General features: G+C 41.5%; 1 protein-coding gene across 7 annotated transcripts in view; it reads right to left on the reverse strand.

The window, feature by feature from the left end:
* RAPH1 (Ras association (RalGDS/AF-6) and pleckstrin homology domains 1) overlaps window positions 1–27,069 on the reverse strand; it is a 257,678-nt gene that overhangs the window by 144,317 nt on the left and 86,292 nt on the right. Inside the window, exon 1 of one of the 7 annotated variants that reach the window (XM_040357281.1) lies at window positions 6,467–6,553. The exons of the other annotated variants lie outside the window; for them this stretch is intronic. The gene's annotated coding sequence lies outside the window, so the exon portion shown is untranslated. Of the gene's footprint in view, window positions 1–6,466; window positions 6,554–27,069 lie in introns of those variants that run through there. 7 annotated transcript variants of the gene reach the window in all.

The following is a 27,069-nucleotide window of genomic DNA, read 5'->3' on the forward strand; positions in this document are numbered from 1 at the left end:
ATAAATATTCAGCCAGCGTTCTGTAATGTACAATTAGGATATAGTCATCTTGATTGGAGAAAAGGAAATGGCTAGTTAAAAAATAAAAATATTGATAAGAAATATATTTACTTACATTTACATTTGTAAAAAAAAAAAAAAAATCCCTTAAGCCCATACTCCCTAGTCTAGAGATGGTGAACCTTGGCACCCCAACATGTTTTGGAACTACATTTCTTGTGATGCTCAACTACACTGCAGAGTGGATGAGCATCATGGGAAATGTAGTTCCAAAACATCTGGGGTGCCAAGGTTCACGGTTCAACATCACTGCCCTAGTCCTCCACACAACACTCGTCCTGATCAAGGGCAGATCTACCACCTCCAAAAACTACATCCTCCTGTACCATCTGTAGTCCAGCTTTTAAAAATCTAGTGCTGGTTTGCATACTATACAAAGCTCCATAGAATGAAGACAATAGCAGCAGTAAGGAAGCATTCTGGGGAATGAGGCCCCAAGTATCAGAGGAGGTAGGAAAGGACCTGTCGGGGGGGGGGGGGGGGGGGGGGGAATAGGCATTAGCACAGCTGCGTATATTGGGGGAAATTGGGGGATTTTTCTTTTTGAAAGAGACCTACTTATTTTCCCCATTAGGATTTTATTACACTCCATGTCTCTGTTGGAAAGATATCCCTGTGTCCTATCCCTGGGCAACTATAAACTGTATGCTGCAAGCATTTTAGCAAATATGTGCTTATCTGCTTCAGTTATATACCTATAAAAAGTGCATTTAGTTTAATCGTAGGATTAGTTTAAAGCCTGCATTCATTGTACCCCTGGCATGCCTTTAGATATACAAAATTCTGCAAGTATTTCACCACTGGTACAGTGCAGTGCAAAATAACAAAAAACAAACAAAAAGAATACATGCTGAGGATACCATGCAACAAGCTCTTTATTCAACTTTTTTGATTATCCAAATTCTTGAAAACATTAAAATGATCTTGCACTTGAAATCTACTCAGACATAGAAAAAAGCTTAGCAATTCTTATACTGCAGATCTTAAGAAACACAATGGGGTGCTATAATGTCTGTTGTTATAGTAACTGCAAGTCCTGTCTATTGAAGTGTTATGAATTAACCCCATAATAACCTAAGAGGTTACCGATAGCAGATGCTATGCTTTTTTCTCGTAAAATTTAAGCTGCAAGGCTTTTTTCAATCTAACAGAGAAATTAGGTTTTATCAATATTACATGTAATGCTTTTTTTTCTGTAATTTTTTCCAAGTACCATGAAAGCCATATTTTTTTATTTTACCTATATGCTTTGGAGCATTTCCTATAAAAAAAATTAAATATAAAAAAATAGAGTGTTGCTTCACAGTAAGTAATTTGGGGCGTAGGGAAAATAACAGGAGTTTAAAAAGCAGTATTTACGTTCAATGACCTTGGCTACCCACATAGCTACATTTTTAGAATAACTAGTAACTGTTGCTGAATAGCATCATTCTCTGAGCTTTGTAGCCAAATGCAAGGGTTATGGACCTCAAAAGAATTCACTTTGGCACAAAGAATATAAAGCAGAAAAAAAATAACAGACTGCAGCTGTTTGAATAACCACATTTTACTGCTCATACAAGGTCTCATTCTTTGCACACCTTGCATATGAGCATAAATAACAATATTCCAAAATAAGGTGTGAAAGTCTGACCCCTATAACAATTAAAGAGAGAGGAGAGTAAAAAGAAAGGAGCAGAAGGGTTCTCAAAATGGCCCATGCACAGCAGCACATATGCCCCTATGAATCTTCAGTTAAAGGGACACTAAAAACTTTAGTTAAAAAAAAAAAAAAATTTTTTTAAAGTATACATTTTAGGGCATAGATATAATGCGCTCAATCCCCCCTCCAAATTTTTTTTTTTTCCTGCTGTGATCAGACTTCCATGATCCATGATAGGGACGAAAGCCTAGTGTGCATACAGCATGAGCACAACTAAGGCACACTACTCATTCCAAATAGGGAGCCCAGGCAGTTCAGATACTAGTTTGAACCCATCTGAGCTACTGTCAGGGTACTAGTCCCGTCTCTGATAGACTCCCGCGCATGCACGGTGGAACGGGGCTTCGGCGCATGCCTGGGTGCAATTTGCTCGTGCGCATTCGCGGTACAGCGGCGCACCGTGTGCGTGGACGCGCGCACGGGGCAGTCCTGGGGCCAATCAGAGGACTGACAGTCCTATTTAAACCAGCAACATCCCCTGAACAGGTTGCTGGTTTGTCATCAGCTTTAGTGTGTGTACCTGTTGCCATATCTTCCCGTTTTGACCCGGACTTCCTGACGACTCTCCTCTCACCCGGAACCTCTGACCTTTTGGCTAGCGTACCTTGGATTGCTGCCGTCTCCTGCCCCTTGACCTTGGCTTGTACCTACGGACTTTCTCTGCCTTCTCCAGCCCTTGACCCACGGCCTGTGACCCGGACTTGCCTTTGTCTCCTGCTTGATTCTCCTGGACTTCCTGCCAGTTCCTGCCTGACCTCCAGTATTGTTCCAGTCGTCCACGTCTGCTCTGCTACCGTCAGTTGCACCAAGTCTACCTACCTGCTTCCGGCACCGGTGCCTCCTTGTGCCTTCCCTCCTCTGTCTCAACTCCAGGGAGTGGACTGCGCAGGGTCGCAAAGGTGAGCCGTCCTCAGCATCTCGGCCTCGGTGAGTACAGGTTCCCGATAGCTACCCTGCCAGGTAGCTTGCACTATGGATCACCAATCATGAGTGGCTAAAGCATTCCCTGGCCCTTAGTCAAACATATGTGCACACCTTGTATACACGCAGTTGTGGGACAGGTAATACCCAAGTATAAGCAGCAGTATGGAGGTTGCCTGTCATTTAAAGCAGAACTCCAGGAAAAACTTCTTTACTTTTAATCCTGTTTCCATACCTTCCTGAAGTATGTAGTCCATTTGTGAGTTGGCTCTGTAGTTTCAGATATAGCAGATGTATTTTTAAATTACAAGGTTACTTCTCTCTTTCTCTCCCGTTTTGTAAGACTGGTGGCCGCTTTGCCTTGTATTTCACCAGCCTTGTCACAACCCCATTGTACAACGAGCAGGAAGCGATACAATCCCTGCTCGCTGTATTGGGAAGACCAGTGAGGCAGAGACTAGCGGTCTGATCTGCCCACAGAGGCAGTGTCTTTAGAAAGCATAAAGGCTAGGAGTCTCGACCCCTTCTCCCATCCAATAGTAGCAGAATGGTCTGGGGCAGCTTCCGGCTGCCCCAGACCGCCGACTTATTCCTGGATGCAATAGGAAAAAAAGTGCTTGGGCATGCGACCCTGTGGTAAAAACAAGTTCCATTCACAAAAGTCCACTTGTGACAAGCACATCATCCACGGCCTGTGTATTTCGCCGCTGCTGAGCTCCTCTGTATGCTGCCTATGCTAGGAGAGTGTGTGTTTGGCAAGAGTAGCTGCAACTGGAGCCCAAAGTGTCATCTCTACAGTAGCATACAGAGGAGCTCAGTAGTGGCGATTTACACAGACAGTGGATGATGAGTACAACGTCTAATTATTTTACCACAGGGTCGCATGCCCAGGCACTTTTTTTTCCTATTTGCTTGCAGCCAGGATAAGACATGAGTCGCCCGTGTTCCAAAACCTGAACAGTTGGAGGAGGAAAACAGGTTTAATTTATCCAATTCGAGCAAGAATTATGTCTGAGGCTGGTGAATGTGGGGGTGTAATTTGCTGCACAAGTGGGCAAGTACACAGGCAAATGTTACCTACCCACATTCACTACAATTCCCTTTGCATGATGGGAATTGTAGTCTCTAATGAGTTTAGAGTGAGTGGAGGAAGCGACGTCTCCCTGCATTTTACAGTTCCTCCTTGGCAGAATAGATGCTGTATTTCTTTGAATTACAGAGAGGACTACCTGAAAATGAATTTAGGCTCTTCTCTTCAATGGTAAGGAATATCAAAAATGTATTACCTGTTTAGTATTTTGTGTAGGTTTTTTTTAGGCTTTATTTTTTCTAATCTCATCTGTTGATCCAGTCAGTACGTCTGTTTTTCAAAACAAAGCTTTCCTCCAGATGTATCAGTTTACAGGGATGGCACAAACCATTAAACATTGACAGGGGTGCCTGTTATTCATGCAAAACCGTCATCTTAAAAAGGAAGTAAAATGGTTTGCTGTAAAGTATTATAAAGTGTGAGTTTGAGTTTGGCTTCAATGTGTTAGTGTATTTAACATTACTGTCCCCCACACTGACAATGCTGCTGTCTGCTACACACTCTTTCTTTACAAATGTAGGAGCCAGCTAGAAAAAGTTAGAAGGCAGTTTGCGTGCGGTGATATGCATCACAAGCAACATTTTCATTCGTAGGTGCCCCAATCCGCGCGTTTACGTTTGTACAGGAGTATATGTGGGGGTGGCCCAAATTTTTTACAATTACATTTTTTATTTTTTTCCCCCATCACCCAGGGAAACTGTCAAAAGGGACCCGGAAGCGGCATAATACACGTCACCTCCAGGTCAGGAACAAGATGGGGAGGAGAGCGGACATGTGTCACTTTACCTGCGTGTCTGGAAGCAATCGGGCAGCAATGGACATGCCAAAATACTTCCACCTGACAAGTGAGCTCTGCTCAAAAACTACCTGCCTGGCAACCAGAACTGCATGTCCGGGCATCAGGTGATACAAATTGTGCATCCCTGCAACAGTGAAGGAGCTGACAAAAGCTCAGGCACCATGACGCAAATTCTAGTGGCCAAGGCAACTTGGCACCTGGTATTTTGTTGAGGGGAGTGTGTGTGTACGTACACACACACACACACACACACACACACACACACACACACACACACTTGCTCTATATATAAAATTTGAGACACAATCATGCAGGAGCCTAACCTTTTTCTTTTTATCCTATTAGTAGCTAAATTTAGATAGATCTTTTGGCTGTGTTCCTTTTTTTAATATACAGTATGTTGAATATTTGTTATATTTTCTGATATCCAATAGTTTTTTTAAGATGAAAACGCAACACATAAATCATCTGCACCCCCCTTTTTTTTTTTTTTTTTTTTTTTGGGTGGTATTTGGGGTGCATGCGCATGTGTATTAATGTTCTATGGGGTGCATGTATATGTGCAATAGCGTCTTCTTATTCTGCACTTTTACAGAAATCCTGGAATTGGCAGAGAGGGGTGGCACACAATGAGGTAAGGTATTGGCAGCAGCATTCTCAATAGCCTGAAGAGAAGATATCTTACATAGAGGTATGCCTAGGAGAAGGGAGTTGTGATAATCAAGGTGAGCGATAACAAGGGAATGAATGAATAGCTTGGTGGTTTCATTAGTTACGGTGTTGTACTGTGACTTCTGTGAAAAAATACTACCTATAAGTTATGAGTTTAAAACATATGTACATGGAGTCAAATAATTTACAGCTGTGCAACAAGTTTGAAACTGCTGCAGTGCCTTATTAGGCTAGGTTCACATTTGTGTGGGTTGGGAATGCTCGCAAAATCCTATGTGTTCCCGGTCAGTAGGCAAAATGCGTTGCTCTTTAGCAGACCGGTGAGGGTGCCATTAAGGAATCATGGCATCCCTGTGCATTGGCAAATGTGGCGTGTTCTTGTGTGCGCCAAATCACTGGGTGTTGTAGCACTATGCGACTCGGTCCAGCACGATTTTAAGAGAGAGTGTAGGGGACTTCTCAAATGCATGGGCTGCTGTACCTACAACATGTGCGTATGAGGCAATTTAGCATTGTACATTGTAAATGGAAGGAAGAATCGCCCTTACATCAGTAGTCCGTGCAAAAAATGTCCCCAACATTGGTGTTAATAAAGCAGAACTATAGTAATTGGTTTAATCTGTCCATCTATTAAATCTTCTGCCCTTGTTGTTTTAACTTTGGATAGTAAAACATTTTTTTCTGCCAGTAAATACCATATAGAGCCCACTTCCTGTTTCTTGTCTGGAAAAATGCCTAGGCGTATGACATCATGCACAGCTCTCACTCTCCTGAGAGTTTGCCAGGAAGGGGGGGGGGGGGGTGAGTCATAAGAGGGCCAATGAGAGCTGGAGGTGTGTGTGGGGGTGGGGGTGAGTGTGTGTGTGTGTGTGTGAATATCCAGGAAGTGAACAGGCAGCTGCTTCAGTTGCCCCAAGTTAAAATTATTGCAGCCAGACTCAGTGGAGGGAGATTTCTGCAGCATATCACAGTATATGTAAAATAATATGCAACGTGGTTGGAGGGAAGCTTCAGAATGGTAAATATGTTTTTATTACAAATTATGTGAGCCGACTGCATCTCCTCTTTAAGAGGAATTACTTCCTGATTTTCATTAGTGGTAATAAATTCCTGTTCCAATTCCTGAGTCCTAACCTTATTCTTCAATGGGAAACCCTAACCCTCCCCCCCCCCCCAAAAAAAAAAAAAAACATTGGTGTCAATGGTCATCTATCTTACTTACAATTGATGTGGGTACCACAAATAGGCAGGCACCTTCAGAAAACAGATCAATCCACCTGAACAGGTCATGCCAACTAGCCAACTATAAGGATCACTCATGGACACAATTTCTCATGGAACCTAGGATCCAGAATGAAGATGAAAAGAGCTGGTCTTTCTTGATGTGATAGATGTATGAGAATGTATGAAAATTATTTATTGCTTTGTAAACTGACATACAGAAGTAGATACAAACCAACAGAAAAAGTTTTGCACTGATTTTGTAGACTACAGCAGGAAATATATGCTCATGTGCATTTCTAAATTAGACAGGATACACTTTTTTCCCCTAAAGCCTATTTGGGAAAAGATCCTTGCTGCAGAAGAGAGAAGAAACAGTGAGAAATTTATAACAGGATGTGCTTCCTATTACTGTCCTAAGGATCAGTGCCCTGTGGAGTAATCATTGTAGGAGCAGGCATTTCAATCTTCTATCTATCCACAAGAGCAGCAGGAAATGTGAATCTGTTTGACAGCACAGATTTGCAAGTAAGCCTGGGCTATTTATATAGCACTGAGAGGAAGTGGTCTAAACTATGGACATTGGACACAGTAGCATATGATATTTGGAAGTGGAAAAACAAACTGATACAGCTGCTTCCGTTGTCAGACAAAATGTAATCATACACTGCTTCCACAATAAGAAATGGATTTACCATTTACAGTATTTTGTCTAGCAATGAATTACATAACCCAAAAAATAAAATAAAAAATAAAAAAGTAAAAAAAAGAAAATGCAAGAGGGTGGGGGAAATCAAACTGAAAAAATGGAAATTTAAATACGCTGGCTAAGACCGAGCTCTGCATTTTTCTTAAAGTGAGGACTCTGACCTTAGCATCTGTTCTGCATTACTCTGGAGGCTTCCAGTAACTCATTAATCTACTCCATAACAAACATGAAGTTGGCTTAAGAGTTAAGGTTTCGGTACCCTAAATATTTGAGTTTATTATTGAATCATTTGGAATCCTGGATAGAAAAATATTCTAGGATAATAATATTGGACTCAATGTGCATCTGCTCCACTTGCATTTGCATAAACAGTTTTAAATTTTTTGGGGAAGTCCTCTGCTCACTCGGAAATACTCTTTATAGTGACATGGAGGGGTCCCCAACTTAATACCCCTAGAACAGAACAGAGTGACCACAGTCCTGCAGTTGTCAGAGACTTTCTTTTTTTCCCCTGGAGGAACCCTCAAAATAATTCTTAGGTCTCTGGGTCAGCTCTGAGAAAAGGGGCTTGTCCCCCAAAACATGCCAATGTAATTGCGGTTGGAGAGCCGATATCACTTGGGCTGGAGTCGTTTTCTGATCTGCTCGTAACGTCTCGTGTTTGTGAGTAGGTTTTGGTCACTTTTTATTCAATAAAATTTGGTGGTGGTAATACGCTAGGTGCTTGTGCCCTCCTATGTCTTTTCGCAAACCCCGCAAAATACCATTATATTGAATAAATATGCAAGTAAGCTTATCGTAAAGCTGTTAACATTTTAAATAGAAGAATATGACATGCCTAGAATATTTGACCCCCAGAGGGGATTTTTTTTCAGCACTCTCTTGCTCTACTAGTCAATAAGAATCATGAAAATAATAAATGCAAGTGGGGAAACACACTCTAAAAAAATTGTAGTGTCCCTGAATACATTTTTGGTTAGTGGATAAATGGCCCTTTTCATTTGTAATAAGTGGGGTAAAAAAATAAAACCTTGCCCTGGTGAATAGTGTAGGAGGGACTCTTTACATTGTGTGTTAGGGGGAAATTGCCCTCTTACATTGGTAGTCACTGTATCTGGAAGATTTGTCAGTGTTCAGAAGGAATCCCAAACATTCTCTGGAGGAACCCCGGCTTGGAAAACCTGTGCAAGGTAGACTAAAGGTCGACCACAAAAAAAAAACAAAAAACAAAAAAACCATATGTAATCATTTTGCGCCAACGCTGAACCATACTAGATTTCACTAGAAGGTGGTGCTGCAAGTGAGATTTACTTTGAATTTAGGTTTTTGATTTTAATTTCCCATTCAAAACAACCTTTAGCTGCATAAGGGGGTCCATTTACATGACTACACAGTGTGGTCCCGATCAGATCTAGTTTTTCAAAAATAGTTAAGGTTTTCAAAAAGCTTTTCATAAGAAGTCATTTTTTGTAGTGGGTAATTTTTTGCAGACAATTGTTTAAAAGGGGATTTCCTCTCATTTCCTATTGTGTCTACAGGGCAGGAAGTGAAGGAAAATCTCCTCAACTGGCAACAAAAACCTGACAGAGGTTTCAATCATTCCCTCTGAACCCTCTTGTATTGAATTGTGTTGCAACTGTACTTTCTCACTCCATTATGTATAGTGTTGCACAAACTACTGTGCCTATATAAATCCTGCATAATAATAATATTATGTGCGAGTCCACACAAACGTAAATTAAATACACGTTAAGCAGAAAGCCTTGGGATAAAACTATTACTGCAGGTTTTTTACAGGGAAATCTCTAAGGGATAACTATCATTCCAAGAGCCAAGATTCCATCCCTGGGGCAAAGAAACATCTAATAGCCCATCAGAAGACACAGTAAACAGCACGTTTGTAAGAATCTTTACTGAGTGTAAATGAAGACACTGCATGAGATCATTTGTTACTGCTACCCCTTCCTGTTTATACAAGTAGCTGTACCACAAGCAGTTCTCATGGTTCACTAAACAACGTACTATTATTTTTTACTTCTGTCACACAGATGCAAAGTAGACCTAGAGCATATCTTCCTTGACAGTGAGGATTTTACACTATGTACACATTTGTGCAGTGGTGCTTTTGGGACAGACTGAATATGCCAGTATGTACTGACAGATAACACATAAGGACTATATGTATGAACGCATTCATCTTCTAACGAATACATTGTGCACAAAAATAGTTTTTTTGGTAACTTTGGAGCATACTATAGTGTGGAATTGTAATTTGCACACTTGTTCCAGGTTAATGACTATTATTTTAACCATCAACCAGGGGCGGACTGACAACTCATGGGGCCCCCCGGCAATAGGAGATTATGGGGCCCCCGGGTAATAGATTATGGGGCCACGCAATAATATATTATATATATATATATATATATATATATATATATATATATATATATACACACACACACACACACACACACATACACACACACACATATACATACACACACACACAGTATAGACACACTAAAAAAATACTGGAGAGGCGGAGCAGCTATAATCTTGTGATTTTTTTTTTTTTTAAACAGATTTTTACATACTGTCCCTGGTTTTATTGAGGCTTGCAACCCTGATGTTGCCCCCTAGGCAGTGCCGAGTGCCCAAATGGTCAGTCCACCCCTGCCATCAACCCACCTTAACAGTTGAGAATAGCTCTGTTTGACAGCCAGTGAATTTGTATGCAAAAGGCAGTAATCGCAGCCTCCAGCCCTCCTTGTTTAGATTCCCTAAAAAAGGAGGGTGAAGAAGGGAAAATATTGCCCTCAAAGTTGTGACCCGACTTGCAAGACAGAATATTCCTTCCGAAAATGGCAAGCTAGCAGCATCTGTGGCTACCGACAGACATGTGACATTTGCCAGGTCTGGCCGAAGGTAACCAAACTGAACATTACTTGGCTATACTATAGTTATCTTTAGATTGTAGCCAAAGGGAAAAAAAAAACTATTTGTTAGTACCCTGCTACTCTGCCATGCAGAAGATTAAAAAATATATTTTACCTTATGGAGCAGAGAAGTAAAATTTAAGATGACCTGTCTCCTAAAGACATGCGTAAATCTGCAGCCTTATTTCAAATCCTAAAAGCTACATCCACACAAAGAGTTACTAAAGACAAAAACCCCTAAAACCCGGATTTTATTCCACAACCACAGCAAGAATCTTTTTTAGCTAAACATAATAATCTGGAGCATATTCTCCAAGTGTCGGTGAACATATGATTAGAGGGAAAGCGCTGACTCAGAGATGTAGCAATGTCAGACTGGTACATAAACCTATAATTACATCAATCTCACCAAGCAAGTATTTCTCTAGTTTTTAAAATCTGTACCAACGGAAGCAGACTAGCTTTACATATAGCTATACAACCTCAGAATTATACAGGTCTTACATCAGTGCAGAAAATACCAATTACCCACATACAAATAATAATGAAAAATATTCTATATGCGATTAAGGTTTTTACATGAAAACCGCTTATAAAAATCGACCTTAGAAAAACGTTTAATATGGGTGAATTGTTAACAGTTTAAACTGCAGGGAGATGCTCTGCTATGGGAATATTACTGCCTTTCTTTAGGTATATACTATCCTGCCTTCCTCAGGCTCCCCCATGTCAAGGCTCCAAGAAATACCCGATACTTCAGGGTATGGGTAACACAATGTTATACCCAGGGCAGCCGCTACCGCTAGGAAAACTAGGCAGCTGCCTAGGGCGCACTGCCACCGAGCGCACAGCCACAGCTGCTGGTTTCCCTACTAGCCTGGCTAGGGAACATGAGGGGCTGAAGACTGCCACCTTAAGTGGGGCTGGGGCGCCAACTCTCTGCTGGCCAATCCAAAGAAAGCAGCAGCTGCAGCGGATGCCTGGCATGGGGGCGGTGGAGGTCAGCAGCAGCTTTGCATGTGAGGAGAGCCACACTGAGCTGACTCCTGAGAGTCCAAGGATAGTTGGGTGGGTGGAGAAGGAGGAGGTGGTGGGCACCATGTCCAATCCCTGGCACACAGCTCTCCCTCACTTGCCGAGTGCACATCTTCTCCGACCAAGTGACAGCCGCCTCCTGGAAACGCTGCTCTGGCTAATCACTTCTGGGGCAAGCTGGCCGCCAGGCTGAGGTGGTGCTAGGTAACTGGAGCAGTTAGTGGCGTAGCAGCATGTGCTCCCCTATCTCTGGAGACATCACAGTGGAGGAGAACCCCACCCTTGCTTCACATGGGTAATGTCATGTGCGTCCACTTGCTGGAGAACTACGAGTGCCAGCGTGTCCAAATATCCTCTGAATCCCCTCTGAATGTGTCATGTTCAATGTACGCTGGGTTTGCATGTTGCAGATAGTATCACTATTATTGGTAGTGAATTATATAGTGGATATATACTGTATGTCATAATGGACACAGGGACTCACTCCCAGGACATGATAACCCTACTTGTTGTCGCATTTAAAAAAAAAAAAAATTGAGGAAGGGGGGGGGGGGGGGGGGGAGTGCAAGTAGCTGGTCTTGCCTGGGGTGCAATATTTTTTAAAAGGTACATTTTATTTATTTTCAGTACACAATATACAACAAAAACAAACACATACATAGAGCGAACTTCGCCCATTTCATTACAAAGAACTGTTAGCTGGTAAACATTTCAGATATGCCCTGGGGTGCAATATAGACTAGCACTGGCCCTACCCCATTTTACACAATACAGATAAGCACTATGCTCAAGCACAATCACCTCAGTGCAAACACAGCCTACATTTTGACTTTCCCAGATGATTAAAACTTTGTGGCAATTTATAGGGGCTTTTGCAGCAGTTTGAGGTGCCATGGGGGCACTTAAAAGCTCATCAGGATTTTTTTTTTTTTAACGTTACATTGGGTCGAGCTTTGGTTAACTTCAACTATTCATATCTCGCATGCGGAGGGCCGCTGGAAATGCACAAATTCAATGTAGTAGCCTGTGCTACATACAGTCAGCGTTTGCCTCTTCTAGGTGCCACTCAAGAAACTTGCAAAGTTCAGCATTTAGAAAAGTGTCAAAATTGCATTCTCAGGAATTTGTCAATGCAAACACCAGCATTTACTTAAACGTGTCCATGTACAGCCATTTATTTGTATGTCAGACTGCACATGGCAGAGGATCCTTGAACAAAGTAAAGCACCAGGAAATCAAGCTAGGTATATACAAATGTCTGTTAAAGTGGTTGTAAACCTCAGATATGAAACATACCTTTATACTAGGGTTGTCCCGATACCAATACTAGTATAGGGACAGATACCATTCATTTCCCTGAGTACTTGTACTAGGGTTGTCCGGATACCGATACTAGTATCGGTACAGTTACCATTCATTTCCCTGAGTACTTGTACTCGGGGAAAATGCTCCGATACTTTACAGATACCGGACTTTCCCTGTATCCTCCTCCAGTTCCCCCATCCTTTCTGCTCTCTCCCTCCATGATCCTGTGTCCCCCCCCCCCCCCTCTGTGCCGCTACCGTTCTGCTCTCCCCCTCCGTGCCGCTGCTGTCCTCCGTTCTGCTCTCCCCCTCCATGCTCCTGTGTCCCCCCTCAGTGCCGCTGCCGTTCTGCTCTCCCACTCCAAGCTCCGTGTCCCCCCTCCGTGCCGCTGCCAGAGGGGGGACTCTGTCCATTCATATGACTGAGCATCGTAAACTGTTTACAATGCTTCAGTTTATGAAAGGATAGGAGTCTCTGTCTCCTGTCAATTCATTTCCAGTGCAGCTGAGAAAGGGACTGGGGATTCTGTGTCCTTAGTCCCTTTCTCTGTCTCAAAGGTGAGATGTCAGGGGTCCCCCGATATCTCACTAAAGCCCCCCAACAGGGCTAAGAAAAAAAAAAAGGGCAATTAATAATTGTAAAAAATACATATTAGGGCCGAAACAACTGATCGATTATGAAATTAATCTATTACCATTTTCATAATCGATTAATCAGCGAGTAACATAATAGGGTTAAAAAAAAAAAAATTGCCCTTTATAGTACAAAAAGGCAAATCACTACTGTAAATATTACTTTCACTGTCACACAGTAAAAAAAATGAACCACTTACAGTAGCGATTATTTGCTCTTTTTGTTTTTTTTAACCCCATTATGTTACTTAACATCTCAGGCCTGGGTCACACCTCTGTTTTTTGGTGCTTTTTGCAGAAACACACTACAGTTACATTTACGTGTTTTCCTATGGGACACGTTCACATCCATGATTTTTTTTCCAGCTGCTGCGTATTTGGAAAGGGCAAGGACTTTTTAAACGCAAAACGGTGACATTTTATTAATTTTTTTTGGTTCAATATACTTCAATGCAGAAAAGCATGTGATGTGTTTTTGCGGCAATTTGTGTTTTGTAATCTGCCCAACAACAAATTGGCCAAAAAAATATAAAAAAAAATGCTAATTTTGTTATTTAAGGCCATTATCCGATTAATCGAAACAATAATCTGTCAACTAATCGATTATGAAAATTGCAGCCCTAATACATATTAAAATAAAAAAACAAACACACATCCATTCCCCCCCCCCTCCAAGAAAGCATTGTAAAAAAAAAAAAAATACTGACACATGACAAAAAAAAAAAAAAGAAGTATCGGTAATCGGTATCGTCGAGTACTTGAAAAAAAAGTATTGGTACTTGTACTCGGTCTTAAAAAAGTAGTATCGGGACAACCCTACTTTATACTATAGCGTGTACTTCTCTCAATCTAGATAACCAAGTGTGATTTCTATCTGCTGCCCTGTTCCTCTGCTATAAGCTTGAATCTCTTCTGACAGGTTTTCTCTGACACCAAGAAACATAAATGGTGACAGGGAGAGACCACCAGCTGATTGACAGCCTTAATTCTGTTCCTGTGTGAAGGGGGTGTGTCCCTTCCCTCCAATCAGCACTCAGAGCTCCCCTCACAGAGGCATACCATAGAAGTTACTGTTTCTGGAATATAGGTGGCCATTTTAATTGTGCATAGTTTTTGCTCAGCTCAGATTGGCACATAAACTATCAAACTTTGCTTATGTTATCACACTTCAAAATTTCACTGTTCTAGGAAACTGGTAAAAAAATAAAAATAAATTACAGAGCAATAAACACAGGGCTGGAAGAAGGTAAAGGGATCACGTGCGTACCTATATATCAAATGCTTCGCCTTGCACTAACTCAGGTTGTTAAAGAATCTACTGTGCCACTCCTTATAGGGCTGTGTAATGTTTTGCAGCACATTCATAAGTACAGTGTTATATAAACATTGTGTCCAGTAATTCTTAACTAGTCATTGTATACATATACTTCATCCCAAAGCAATCTCGGCATGGGGTGGGGGATCTACTAAAGACATGCAGTGTTGGTTTCACGGGACCCTTGTAAAATAAAAAAAAAATAAAAAAAAAAAACTTACAAGAATACCAGCAGTGTTAAAATCAAATTCCTTGGGTAGATATTGTGGTGTTAAGCAACATAAATCTGCCCATTTGCTCAGCCCTCCAGAAAGGTATTTTACTTTGACGGTCATCAAGATAGTCAATAAAAACACAAAGAAAAGACTGACCTAAAGCAATGTATGAGAAGACAGTGACTTGAAAACACAAAAGAACAAAGCTAGGCTGGAGTGTTTGATTTGGTAAGAGATGTTCAGACAAGATTACAGGTTATAAAGTGGACAGGAGCTCTATGGCACAAAGTGAGAAGCGGGAAACGCTGGAATTAACCCTAGATGTGCTAGTATAGCAAAAGGCCTTCTTGTTTCCTTTTTACTAAAAAGCTTACAAGTGATTCAGATACAGTCCAGTTTAATTAAATTATTTTGCATTTACAAAATTTACCGGGATTAAGGTTTACTTTTTTAATCGTGGTAATCAACTTTGTACATAGCATTCTTGCTGAAACTGCTTTTGCCTTCATAATCTGGAGTAGTCCTGAAAAGGAGTCTGAGAACTGAAAAGCCAGCATATGTTGTAGGCCAAACTCTGCCCTCCTCGCTGAGCCCACAGCAGCCCTTTTGTAGAACAGTCACAGGTGCACTTTAAATTCTCATAACAAAGCCAGTGAAGAAGCAGTGGCAATATTTTTATGACGTCAGACAAAGAAGTGTGTATCAGCAACTGGTAAGGAATGCGAGTAAAGCAGTGTTTGGCTTTAGTTCGCGATTTCAACACTTCCTTACCAAAAAAAGGAAAAAGAAAGCAGTTTTGCATTTAGCAATATGTGATTGAAAATAGTTATATAAAAACTGCAGCAATGAACAAAATGAAAAGGTGCTACCTGATTTGTTCTGGGTGTCTGTCAGCAGTGAAACTGTTAACAGAAGAGTCTTACAGCAATGCAAGCATAAGTGAAATACAGCCAAAGGCAATGATAAATGTAAAAACACAAAATTACACAGCCCTAGGGCAGTGAATGAGAGATAGCAGCTATACTGGGAGAGCAGCATTCTCTACCTGTCCTCACATGTTCTTTCATGTACACAGCTAACTGCTGCTACAAACTGATTGTTCTATTGTGACTGACTTTTTAATTATCCATTATGACGAGAAAATATTTAGTTTGACCCCAAATAATGCGATCACAAAAATTACCCTCTCCGCTTCTCTAGAAGGGAAATAAAAAAAAAAAATCACAAACAACATTTACAAACTATAGTAAATTGGTCATTACTCCATTTTACACTCAGAGTGGTTGTCTGGCAGGCAGATCCTTGTGCCCTAGATATGAGATTGGTCCATCGGCATGAGAAGATGCAGGCACTCTCTCCACAGAACTGAATAGAAATTGCACTGTGAATGTGCAGGCGCAGCGGCGAATACTATGACATCTGACAAACTTGTAGTGCAGAGGAAGCTACATAGCCAGGATTTCACTGAATCAGGGGCACATGGGTACAAGACTGACAGGGCGGGGGCCGAAGTAAACAAAATAAGTGTAAGGCTACATGTACCTACCCTGACCGCCACCACGAGAAACCAGAAAAAACAGAAACCAGAAAATGTGTTATTGCTGCATTTTGCGTTTTCCCATGGCCAGCGGTTAAAATGTTTCTATCCTGAACATGATTCTTCCATGCTCAGGAGAGGGAGGTTGAAGCTCACCTAACCAAAGAAGCTCCTAAACTCTGGTAAAAGCTTATATGTGCACATTGACACAGAGGCTTTTATGGATTTGAGTTTAGGAGCTTTGGCAAGAAAAAATAAAATGCCAAAAGCTTTTAAACTCAGGTTTAGGCGTTGCAAGTAAACATGAAGCCCAACAACGCTGCAGATTGAAAAAGGAAAGGTCGTTTTTAAACATTAAATTACAACATGGCTTGTGTTACAATTGTATATGCTGCAATATGTATATGCTATACAATTCTTTTATTTGCAATATTTTTTGCCACAAAGGTGCCGTTACCCTTTAACAGTAAATCGTGGCCTTAGAATTATTGCTCTCATTCCGAAGCTTGTGATGTATGTGTGTGGCATACTTAGGCATTTGGGTATGTACAGGGACATCAGGGGAGCGTTTACTTTTTCTTTTTTATATGGTTTTTATTTTGCAACCCCAAACCCTCCCAAAAAAAAAAAAAAGTCTACATAAAAACAGAATGCAATGATCTCCAAACCTCAAACTGTTTTATTTACAACAGAAAACAAAACATAAATTTTTTTTATAAGATAAAAATAAGATCCCCTCTTCTTTTAACACTATGGGAATTTAGGAGAACAGTTGCTGATGTTTTGGAAAATAAATGTTGTCCCATTCTTGCCCAATATAGGATTCAAACTTTTCAACAGCCCTGGGTCGTCTTTGTCGTAATTTTTTTTTTTCACCAAATGTTTTCAACTGGTGAAAGGCCAATTAAGCACCTGGACTCTTCTGTTACTAAGCCTTGCTGCTGTCATAGATGCAGTATGTGGTTTAGCATCGTCCTGCTGAAATATGCTGAAAATGATGTCGTCTGAATGGGAGCATTTGCTAGTCTAAACCCTGGACATCTTTCAGCACGGATTGTACCTTTCCAGATGCACAAATGCACTCCATACCATAAGATGTGCAGGCTTTTGAACTGAGCACTGATAACAAGCCGGAAGGTCCCTCACCTCGTTAGTCCAGAGAACCATGGGTTGGCAAAGAAAAAAAAATTCAAAGTCAAAATTTGTCTGACTACAAAACAGTTTTCCACATTGCAACAGACCGTTTTAAATGCTGCCACAACCGAGATATCCATCTTTTCAGTGAGCGGTTATGTAAACGATAACAGTGGTCTCCGCATCAGATTTGCTGCGAGATGACCGTTATCACCGGCAGGAGAGGGACCCCCCCGTCCCACTGCTCTCCCGCGCCCCCTGCCGCTTACCGGAGCCGTCGGCGGAGGCGATCGGGTCCCCTCTCCTGTTCGACAGGAATACGAGTGAGGGCAAGATGGCCCCCACCCGTCCCCATAGCATAGCAGGCCGAAGTGATGTCAACATTTTTTTAAAACGCCCCGTCCTGACGAGTTTGTGCGCAGAAGCGAACGAATACTTGGTGTTTTTTTTTCTTCGTCGAAGTTCCACACAGATAAACGGAATTTCCGTTCTCTAATTCCATCGGAAAAAGTCAGATAGGGCATACACACGTTCGGAAAATATCCGATAAAAAAATTCCGTCTGACTTTTTTTATCGGAAATTCCGATCGTGTGTACAAGGCATAAGATGTAGTTTTTATATCCAATCAGGTTATTGACCTGTTGAAAAATAATCTAATTAGGTTGCAAAATGTTCTTCCAGCTCTGCCACTTGCTTTGCCAGCGTTTTTGTTGGCCTGTCCTAACTTTGAGACGTGTTGCTGCTATCAGTCTTAAAATTACCTTTTTTTTTTTCTTTTTTTTTTTATTAATAAAATGATACACTTTCGTTTTAATATTTGATAGCTTTTCTACTTCCTATTGTGTATAAAATAGGTTTATGAGTTTTGCAAATCATTGCATTCTGGTTTATATCATGATTTTACACAGCATCCCAATTTGTTTGAATAAAGTATAATACAGCCCAGTTTCCAAACACTTTTTTTTCTATTTAACTTAAGAACTGCAGCAGTCTCATTGAGCTTCTTTTAACTCCTTGTATACCAGGACATTAACATTCCTTAGTAAACAAGCACGACTATAGCATGCCAACAGTGTGTCTTAAAAGAGCATATGTTGCATGAAAATCATGAGCATTTGAGCTACAAGGAAGCAGACCGATCTATTTTGTCTGAAGCATTGGGTACCTCTACACTTATATGTTATTGTTCACCTTGGACTTCATGTTGTCCACAGACAACATTGACAAGGGTGTGTGTGTGTGTGTGTGTGTGTTAGAACATACACACTTCCCTACAAGCTTCTAATGCAGTGGTTGTCAACTTATGAGCTCAAGGGGGCCTCAAATGCGGCCCCTTACATCACTAAAGGGCCTCACAAAGTTCACTATATGTAATTCTTGAAAGGAATGTTACAAACTGAAAACCTAATAGATGAAATGAGGGTCAGAGAGTGTGTGGACATGCAAAATTTTGGGCTGGAGATATTGCTGCAGAAGACAATATGAAACTGGGAACATGTTAGATGATGCGAGTAGCAATCAATGCAATTACCCTAATCAACATTCCCACTACAGACTGCTGAGGTCCGAGGACCTCACATCAGATACTAATGGGCCACAGGTTGGGTACCAGGGTTCTAAAGACTATAAACATTCTTCAATCTACTGGTTAGTCCTTAGTTAGTTAGGGAATACGTTTGGGGACAAACAGATTCCCTAAAAGCACACATTTAGGTTTCCCACACATGCAGGGCCGTCTTAATAGCATCATAGGCTCCTGGGCAAAGTAATGCTCTGGGGCCCCTACAATGGAGACAGCGCAGGTAAACAGACATCAAGTAGGTAGGAGGCAGACAAGCGGAGCTTCCCCTTTTGGGTGGAGCTCCTTATTACTACATGAACAATCATTCTGTACAGCAAAGAAACAGTGGGATAATACTACATACATAAAGTAACAAAGCTGTCCTGTACATACAATATATCTGCTAGAATAATGCCTACCCAGCACTCTGGCCCTCTACATCCCAAATATCCCCCCAGCACTCTGACCCCTCTATATTGCCAGATACCCCCCCAGCATTCTGACCCCTCTACATCCCAGAAATCCACCCAGCACTCTAACTCCTCTACACCCTAAATATTCCGCCCAGCACTGTAACCATATACCATAAGATATCCCTTGTATTGTGACCCCACTGATACCTCTAGCACTATAGCCACCCAAGCTACCCCAAGCATTGCTACCCCCTATACATGCCAGATCCCCCCCCCCCCCCCTCAGCATTGTTTTTCCCCCAATACACCCTTGATATGCCCCAGCACCCTTATTCCATCCATGTGCTAGCCCTTTTACCATTGGGGATACAGTGTAAACTTTTGGCTCTGTGCCCACCTCCGACAATGCACTCACCTATACCAATCAAGCAGGCAGAAGGAGGGGCAGATGGGAGAGCATCCCTCTGGGCATTTTAAGCCTTTCAGGGCAAACAGTGCTGGACAGCTGGGCTCTCCATGACACCATCCACAATGCTACTTCTGCAGATGGGCTCTCAGTTCTGGCAAATCAGCAGCTCCCAATCCAGCTCCTACTCCGCAGCCTTTACGTCCCAAGCATTCAAGCTGCATGGGGCGGGGGCAGAGCATCACTGGCACTCCGGCCCTGCCCCTCCCTGTTGGCTGTAAAATAAAAGGTATTGTTCTGCACAGCACGGCACACCGCTGCCAGCCTGCCTCCCCTGTGTATCCATCACTCTCTCAGTGCCATCATTGGGTCCCCAATTTCAGGGCTACGAAGGCTCAAGGACCAGCTGCTTTGGGGAAAGTGCAGGGCCCCCCATGCAGCTGGGGCCCCTGGGCAGTGCCCAGGTGTGCCCTCTCATTAAGACAGCCCTGCAAACATGTGGAAAGGCTTCCAATGACATCTGTGATTCACTTTTGAAATAGAGACTACTCCTCTTCTATACTACAATATCATATGCTATGTCACCCAATAGGATAAATAAGGACCTTTAGCAGAATCTACAGGTCAGATAGACTAAAGGGGCTTCTTGTTGTTTATAGCAATCTGGTCCTTCAATCCGGTCTTTCTGCATAAGAGAATAAAAGAACTGGATCAAATACTATGGGTGACAAACCAGTCTTGTCTGTAAAAAGCATTTTGATGCCATAACCAGAAACGCCACTACTTGGTTTATAACTGAAAAAAATGACTTTGGATGACTATAGTACTACAACCAAGAAATATGTAGGCAGGTATAAGCCCAGTTATTGTACACATTTCAGCAGATGTAGAAGCATTCCTTTCAAAAGACGCTACCCAAACCTATAAAGACCTCACTCACTGACATGTCAGCCCTACATTAAAAGTAAAAAAAATAGGCACAGCCTACTTTAACCATTGAGGGTAGGCACAACAGCAAGTATTTGTTTTTATTACATTACAGAGTCGCTCTGTGCATAAAACAGTCAGGTCAGTGATAAAAACATGTTTGGGGGGGGGAAGCAGCTTTGAGGATCTACAAGTTCCACATTGAGTCATTTTATTCCGCAGGAAAAAAAAAATCATGGAAATACACACAGACAATGTTTGATCAATTGGTCATAGCCGTTTCAGTCTCTTAAAGCCAGCAAAAAGGAGTTGATGGTGTATGCACTTTGAATACAACTTTTCACTCGCACCTCAGATTATTAATATTACTATTCTGCCCACGTCCCTAACCAGCACTCTGCCAAGAGTAATGTTTATTGCTGGATATTAATAGCACTTCTCTCTGGCTTCTGTGGCATATTGTGTAATTTCTGGTTGCAATTATAATCCAACTGTGGTTTCAGTGCAAGAATGGAAAATACCAAAATATACACAGGGTGTAAAATAATCAGACTTTTCCCAGATAATCCCAAGTGTAACAATTTAATACTAATCTATTCAATTTCCACAAGCGCTTTATAATATGCATGCTAGTCAACTGGGGAGGAGCTTTATAAAAGGGATCTTAGAAGCTCATATTATTCTTAGCTCTTCAAAATTTACAAAATTTTTGATTTTCTATTTTAATTTAGAGAACATTAAAAATACAACTTGTCCTAAAAGGAAAAAAAAATATGTAAAAAAAGGGAGATTTACAGAAACCATACTTGGATGAACAGCTACTTGAGAGAGGATCAAGTCCGACTCAAACCAGAGAATAAAAATGCCCCTCACTCCCCCACATCCTCAATTGTAAGTAAAGAACCTCCACAAATGTACACAAAGGGGATTTTTTTAGGTAAAAATGCAACAATTTTGAACACTGTCACTTTAAACCAAACACAACAACTGGGTGGGAATATGGATGCCACCCTGGCAGGTTCCTGTAAACACGGTAGGTGCAACCATAGTTTCCCAAATCATCTTCCAGGACAGCTACTTGAGAAAATAAAAAAATTAAACATACTTGGGGGGGGGGGGGGGAGTAATGGCTGCAACACCTTCCTTCCGAAGGACAAGTCCTGGCTGGGGATAAAATTTCCAAATGGAAGCGCGTCCCGAAAGCATGGCTACAGGACCCCACCACAGTCTTAAAGACTTCTCCCCACAAAGCACATGTCCTCCTTCGACCCTGAGGAGAAATCTCAAATTTTTGTCAGAAATAAAACATCTGCCAAACGTTTTTGCATAGTTTCACTATACGGCTATTCACCATTATGGCCAAGGAGAAGGGTAGTAATCCTCATTCTGAACATCCTCTTTTCTCGAGAATCCCACTCTCTGCCTTCAGACCATCAGGTAGAAAATAAGAATTCAGATGGAACACCAGTCCCTGTGATAATAAATTCTGACAATTCTGTAGAATCCAGGGAGAACAGACTGCCAGAGACTTCAGGAGTAGAGACCCAGCTCCTTTATTAACCCATTGGGCTACCATGGCTACCTTGGTCCTGGATGATCTTCCTGATCGCTAGGGATAGCAGATATCAGGAGAAAGTGTACCCCAACCTGACCCCCACCTAATTTAAGGGATTATATAACTCTACCTAGTTGCCTTTCACCTGTCTAAGATGTACATTGACCATGTACCATGATGGAAGTGCACATCCAACGCAAAAACCGAGAATGAAGGGGAGGGAGTGACGGGGAGGGAGTGACATTTTTTTTATCTCTTTCTGGTTTGTGTTTTCAGTTGAAGGCAGAGCCAATCATATCAAACAACTGTCCTGGAGGATCATTTGGAAAATTAAACTTTTTTTTTTTATTTTTATTTTAAATGCTTGTTTTTCCCATAAAAATTGTTTGTCTGCAAGTCAACTGATGGACAACTGCACGCATTGTCCATACAAAAAAGTCAACAGCAGGGAATGAGAAAAATATTTCTAACCTTAGTGAGTAGTCAAACCAATTTCTGTTTCAGCACTTAAAGCCTAACTCCATATTTACTTTAAATAGATTGTTTGGGCCAAGGTGACACTGCTTAGCCATTCACAGGAAACCTTGGGTTTTATCAATGAATAAAAGGCTTCCTCTGATTGGCTGAGGAAAAGATAATTTCACCCACCTGCCCCTCAAACTCAGGCAATCTGAGAAAGTTTGGTATTCACCAATAAAACGCAAGTCTTCCTGTGAGAGCTCAGCCTGACTAGATTTTGTTCCAGCAGTAGATGGGAAGTTCCCATATCATTGCCAGTGTTTCGTCAGATTAGGCGACACTTCAGAATGTGTAACGGAAGTGACGGTTTGTCGCCACCATCTTGCTACACCCCGCACTCCTCCACAGTAAGGATACACTGAGAAGGGGGCAAGCGGACATCTTGTTACACCCATCGAAGTTTTGCATTTTACACTGATTTATAACAGTAAACTGAGGTTATATAGTGAAGTACAGTCCTTAGAACTCCATGTGAATGTTTAGATGTTGAATTTTAAAAGCAGCCAACTTCTCACAGGTTTGCTAATCTGACAGAAGAGCAGGCTTGCCGCAGACTATAAAATTTCAAAATTTAAACAGTAAGACGGAGTCCTAGCTACTGTATTTCACTATATAAACTCCGTTTACTGTTAAAAAAACATGTAAAGTGCTAAACTCCAAAGGGTGCAACAAGATGTCCGTTTGCCCCTTCTCAGTGTATCCTTACTGTGGAGGAGTGCAGAGTGTAGCAAGATGGAGGCGATGAAACAAATCTTCCGCTTCACATTCTGACGGGTCACCTAATTTGATGAAACACTGTAATACAACAGTGTTTTATACTATATGTAGCCAACACTGCATACAGTTTATACAATGCTAACAGCTAGAGCATCTATTAGTAACAGAAATAGTTTGTTTGGGCCAGCTTGGCACAAAAATTATTTAACTGCTTGCCGCCCACCATGTACTGCGGGCGAGCAGCCACTTTAGGCACCCGTACCAGTATATCGCCACCTACTTCCGGGGTATTGGGCATGCGCATGCGTGCCTCCCACCCGGCTGCCGCTGTGATTGTATATAGCGGGAGTCTGACAGCAAGTCTTGACCAATGATTCATGGCCAGGACCTGCCGATTTGGCAAACACAAAGCTGTGTAGGAAGGGAACAAACTGCAAAAGCAGGAATCAGAAACTTAAGAGATCAGTTCGTAAAAGCAGCACATTGTACACACATATTTAACCACTTCCCATACAGTGTATAGTATTATCACTGATCACCATCACTGGTGATGTCAGTGGCAGTTAGTCAGTTCCCCCCAGTGTTCGTTAGAATTAGATTGACCGCCACAGTATCACAGTTCGGCTATAAAAGTCACTGATCACCCACCGCCATGAGTAGTATTACAAAAATAAATAAAAAAATCTGGATATAGAGAGAGAGATTATGCATGTATATATATATATATATATATATATATATATATATATATATATATATATATATATATATATATATATATATATATATATATAAATAAATAAATAGTACAGGACGCCATGGCTGGGTCCTGGAAGGACATTATATTTCCCCTCTGTTTGGACTGTGGTCCCTTTAAGGCAGGGATAAGCAATTAGCGGACCTCCAGATGTTGCCAAACTACAAGTCCCATGAGGCATAGCGAGACTGACAGCATCAAGCATGACACCCAGAGGCAGAGGCATGATGGGACTTGTAGTTTGGCAACAGCTGGAGGTCCGCTAATTGCTTATCCCCGCTTTAAGGGAACAGAAAGGGTTAACGCACCTGTCCAAGGATGTGGCTTAAAAGCAAGACAGGAAGTTGTAGGTGAGAGTGGAGGAGTGTAGTAGAGACTATGCATGGTGAATGGTGGACATGGAAAAGCTGTGAAAAGCTGTGAAAGCACTTGGCAGTGTCCTGTCTGGAAGCCTGCTACCTGAGAACTTACCTGCAAGGACTGTTTAACTGCGATAGCAGTTCTGAGCTCTACGAGTCGGTGAGACTGATTATTTATTTTGTTTTTTGCTGCTGTGAAGCCATTTGTGTTTAACCACTTGCTGACGGCCGTACGACTTTGTACGGCCTCATCGCGGCTCCCAATCTCTAACAGGCCGTCTTTTTACGGCCGCCCCTTTGCACGTTCCCCGCGCGCAGCGGGGAACTGCTGTGCTGGCCGTGTCCCTTGGACACAGCCAGTCACAGATCGCCGTGAACGGCCAATCGGAGCGGCCGTTTCCTAGGCGATCTGTGCGGCCAATGAGAGATGATCTCATATGTTTACATATGAGATCATCTCTCATTCCCGGCTCTCGCAGACAGCGGTGCTGTCAGGGGAGAGAGGAGACGGATCTGTGTCTCTTGTACATAGAGACACAGATCGGTCACCCCCCCAGTCACCCCCCTTCCCCCACAGTTAGAACACTAATTAGGGTACACATTTAACCCCTTCCTCACCCCCTAGTGTTAACCCCTTCCCTGCCAGTCACATTTATACAGTAATTAGTGCATATTTATAGCACTGATTGCAGTATAAATGTGAATGGCGCCAAAAATGTGTCAAAAGTGTCCGATGTGTCCGCCATAACGTCGCAATCCCAATAAAAATCGCAGATCGCCGCCATTACTAGTAAAAAATAAAAAAAAAAAAATAATAATTCTGTCCCTTATTTTGTAGGCGCTATAACTTTTGCGCAAACCAGTCGCTTATTGCGATTTTTTTTTTTTTACTAAAAATATGTAGAATACATATCGGCCTAGACTGAGGATAAAAAAAAAACGTAAAAAAAAAATTGAGCTATTTATTATAGCAACAAGTAAAAAATTTTTTTTTTTTTCAAAATTGTCGCTCTATTTTTGTTTATAGCGCAAAAAATAAAAACCGCAGAGGTGATCAAATACCACCAAAAGAAAGCTCTATTTGTGGGGAAAAAAGGACATTAATTTTGTTTGGGAGCCACGTCGCACGACCGCGCAATTGTCAGTTAAAGCGACGCAGTGCCGAATCGCAAAAAGTCCTCTGGTCAGGAAGGGGTTTAAGTGCCCAGTAAGGAAGTGGTTAATAAACCTCAGTTTTGATTTAAGCCTGTGTCCTGCGATCAAGCTGGTCCCCCGAACTTTGCAATATTATATATATATATATATATATATATACACACACACACACTATATATATACACACACACTATATATATATATATATATATATATATATATATATATATATATATATATACAGATTTTTTTTATTTTTGTAATACTACTCATGGCGGTGATCAGTGACTTTTATAGCCGGACTGTGATACTGTGGCGGTCAATCTAATGCTAACGAACACTGGGGGGAACTGACTAACTGCCACTGACACACACACACACACACACACACACACACACACACACACAGTGCCGGCCCAAGACATTGTGCTGCCTGGGACCAAGAATGAAATGCTGCCCCTCCCCCCCAGAAAAAAAATCATGCCAACCAAAAGGCCCCCACATTCATTATTTTATATCATGATAACTAAAGGGGACCCGTCATGGCTCTATACATGTATAAAGGAGTATAAAGAGGACCTGTCATTGCTCTATACATGTATAGGAGTATAAAGAGGACCTGTCATGGCTCTATACATGTATATAGAGGACCTGTCATTACTCTTTACATGTAAAGGAATATCAAGAGGACCTGTCATGGCTCTATAAATGTATATAGGACTATAAAGAGTACTTGACATGGCTCTATACATGTATAAAGGAGTATAACGAGGGCCTGTCATGGCTCTATAGATGTATAAAGAGAACCTGTCATGTCTCTATACATGTATAAAGAAGTATAAAGAGGACCTGTCATGTCTCTATACATGTATAAAGAAGTATAAAGAGGACCTGTCATGGCTCTATACATGTATATAGAGGACCTGTCGAGACTCTTTACATGTAAAGGAATATAAAGAGGACCTGCCATGGCTCTATAAATGTATAAAGGAGTATAACGAGGGCCTGTCATGGCTCTATAGTTGTATAAAGAGGGCCTGTCATGGCTCTATACATGCATATAGGCGTATAAAAGGACCTGCTATGGCTCTATACATGTATCCAGGAGTATAAAGGGACCTGTGAATTGCCGGCGGCCACAATGTCTTTTGCGCAAACTAATCAATGTACGCTAATTGTGTTTTTTTTTTGGTACCAAAAATATGTAGAAGAATACATATTGGTCTAAACTGAAGAAAATAGTTAATTTTTCTAAATTTTGGGGATATTTATTATAGCAAAAAGTTAAAAAATATATATATTTATAGCACAAAAATAAAAAAATGCAGAGGTGATCAAATATCACCAAAAGAAAGCTCTATATGTGGGAAAAAAATACATCAATTTTATTTGGGTAGTGGAGCTGGCGGGCAT

Source organism: Rana temporaria, chromosome 6 (assembly GCF_905171775.1).
Source record: "Rana temporaria chromosome 6, aRanTem1.1, whole genome shotgun sequence".
In the NCBI taxonomy this organism is placed as follows: domain Eukaryota; kingdom Metazoa; phylum Chordata; class Amphibia; order Anura; family Ranidae; genus Rana; species Rana temporaria.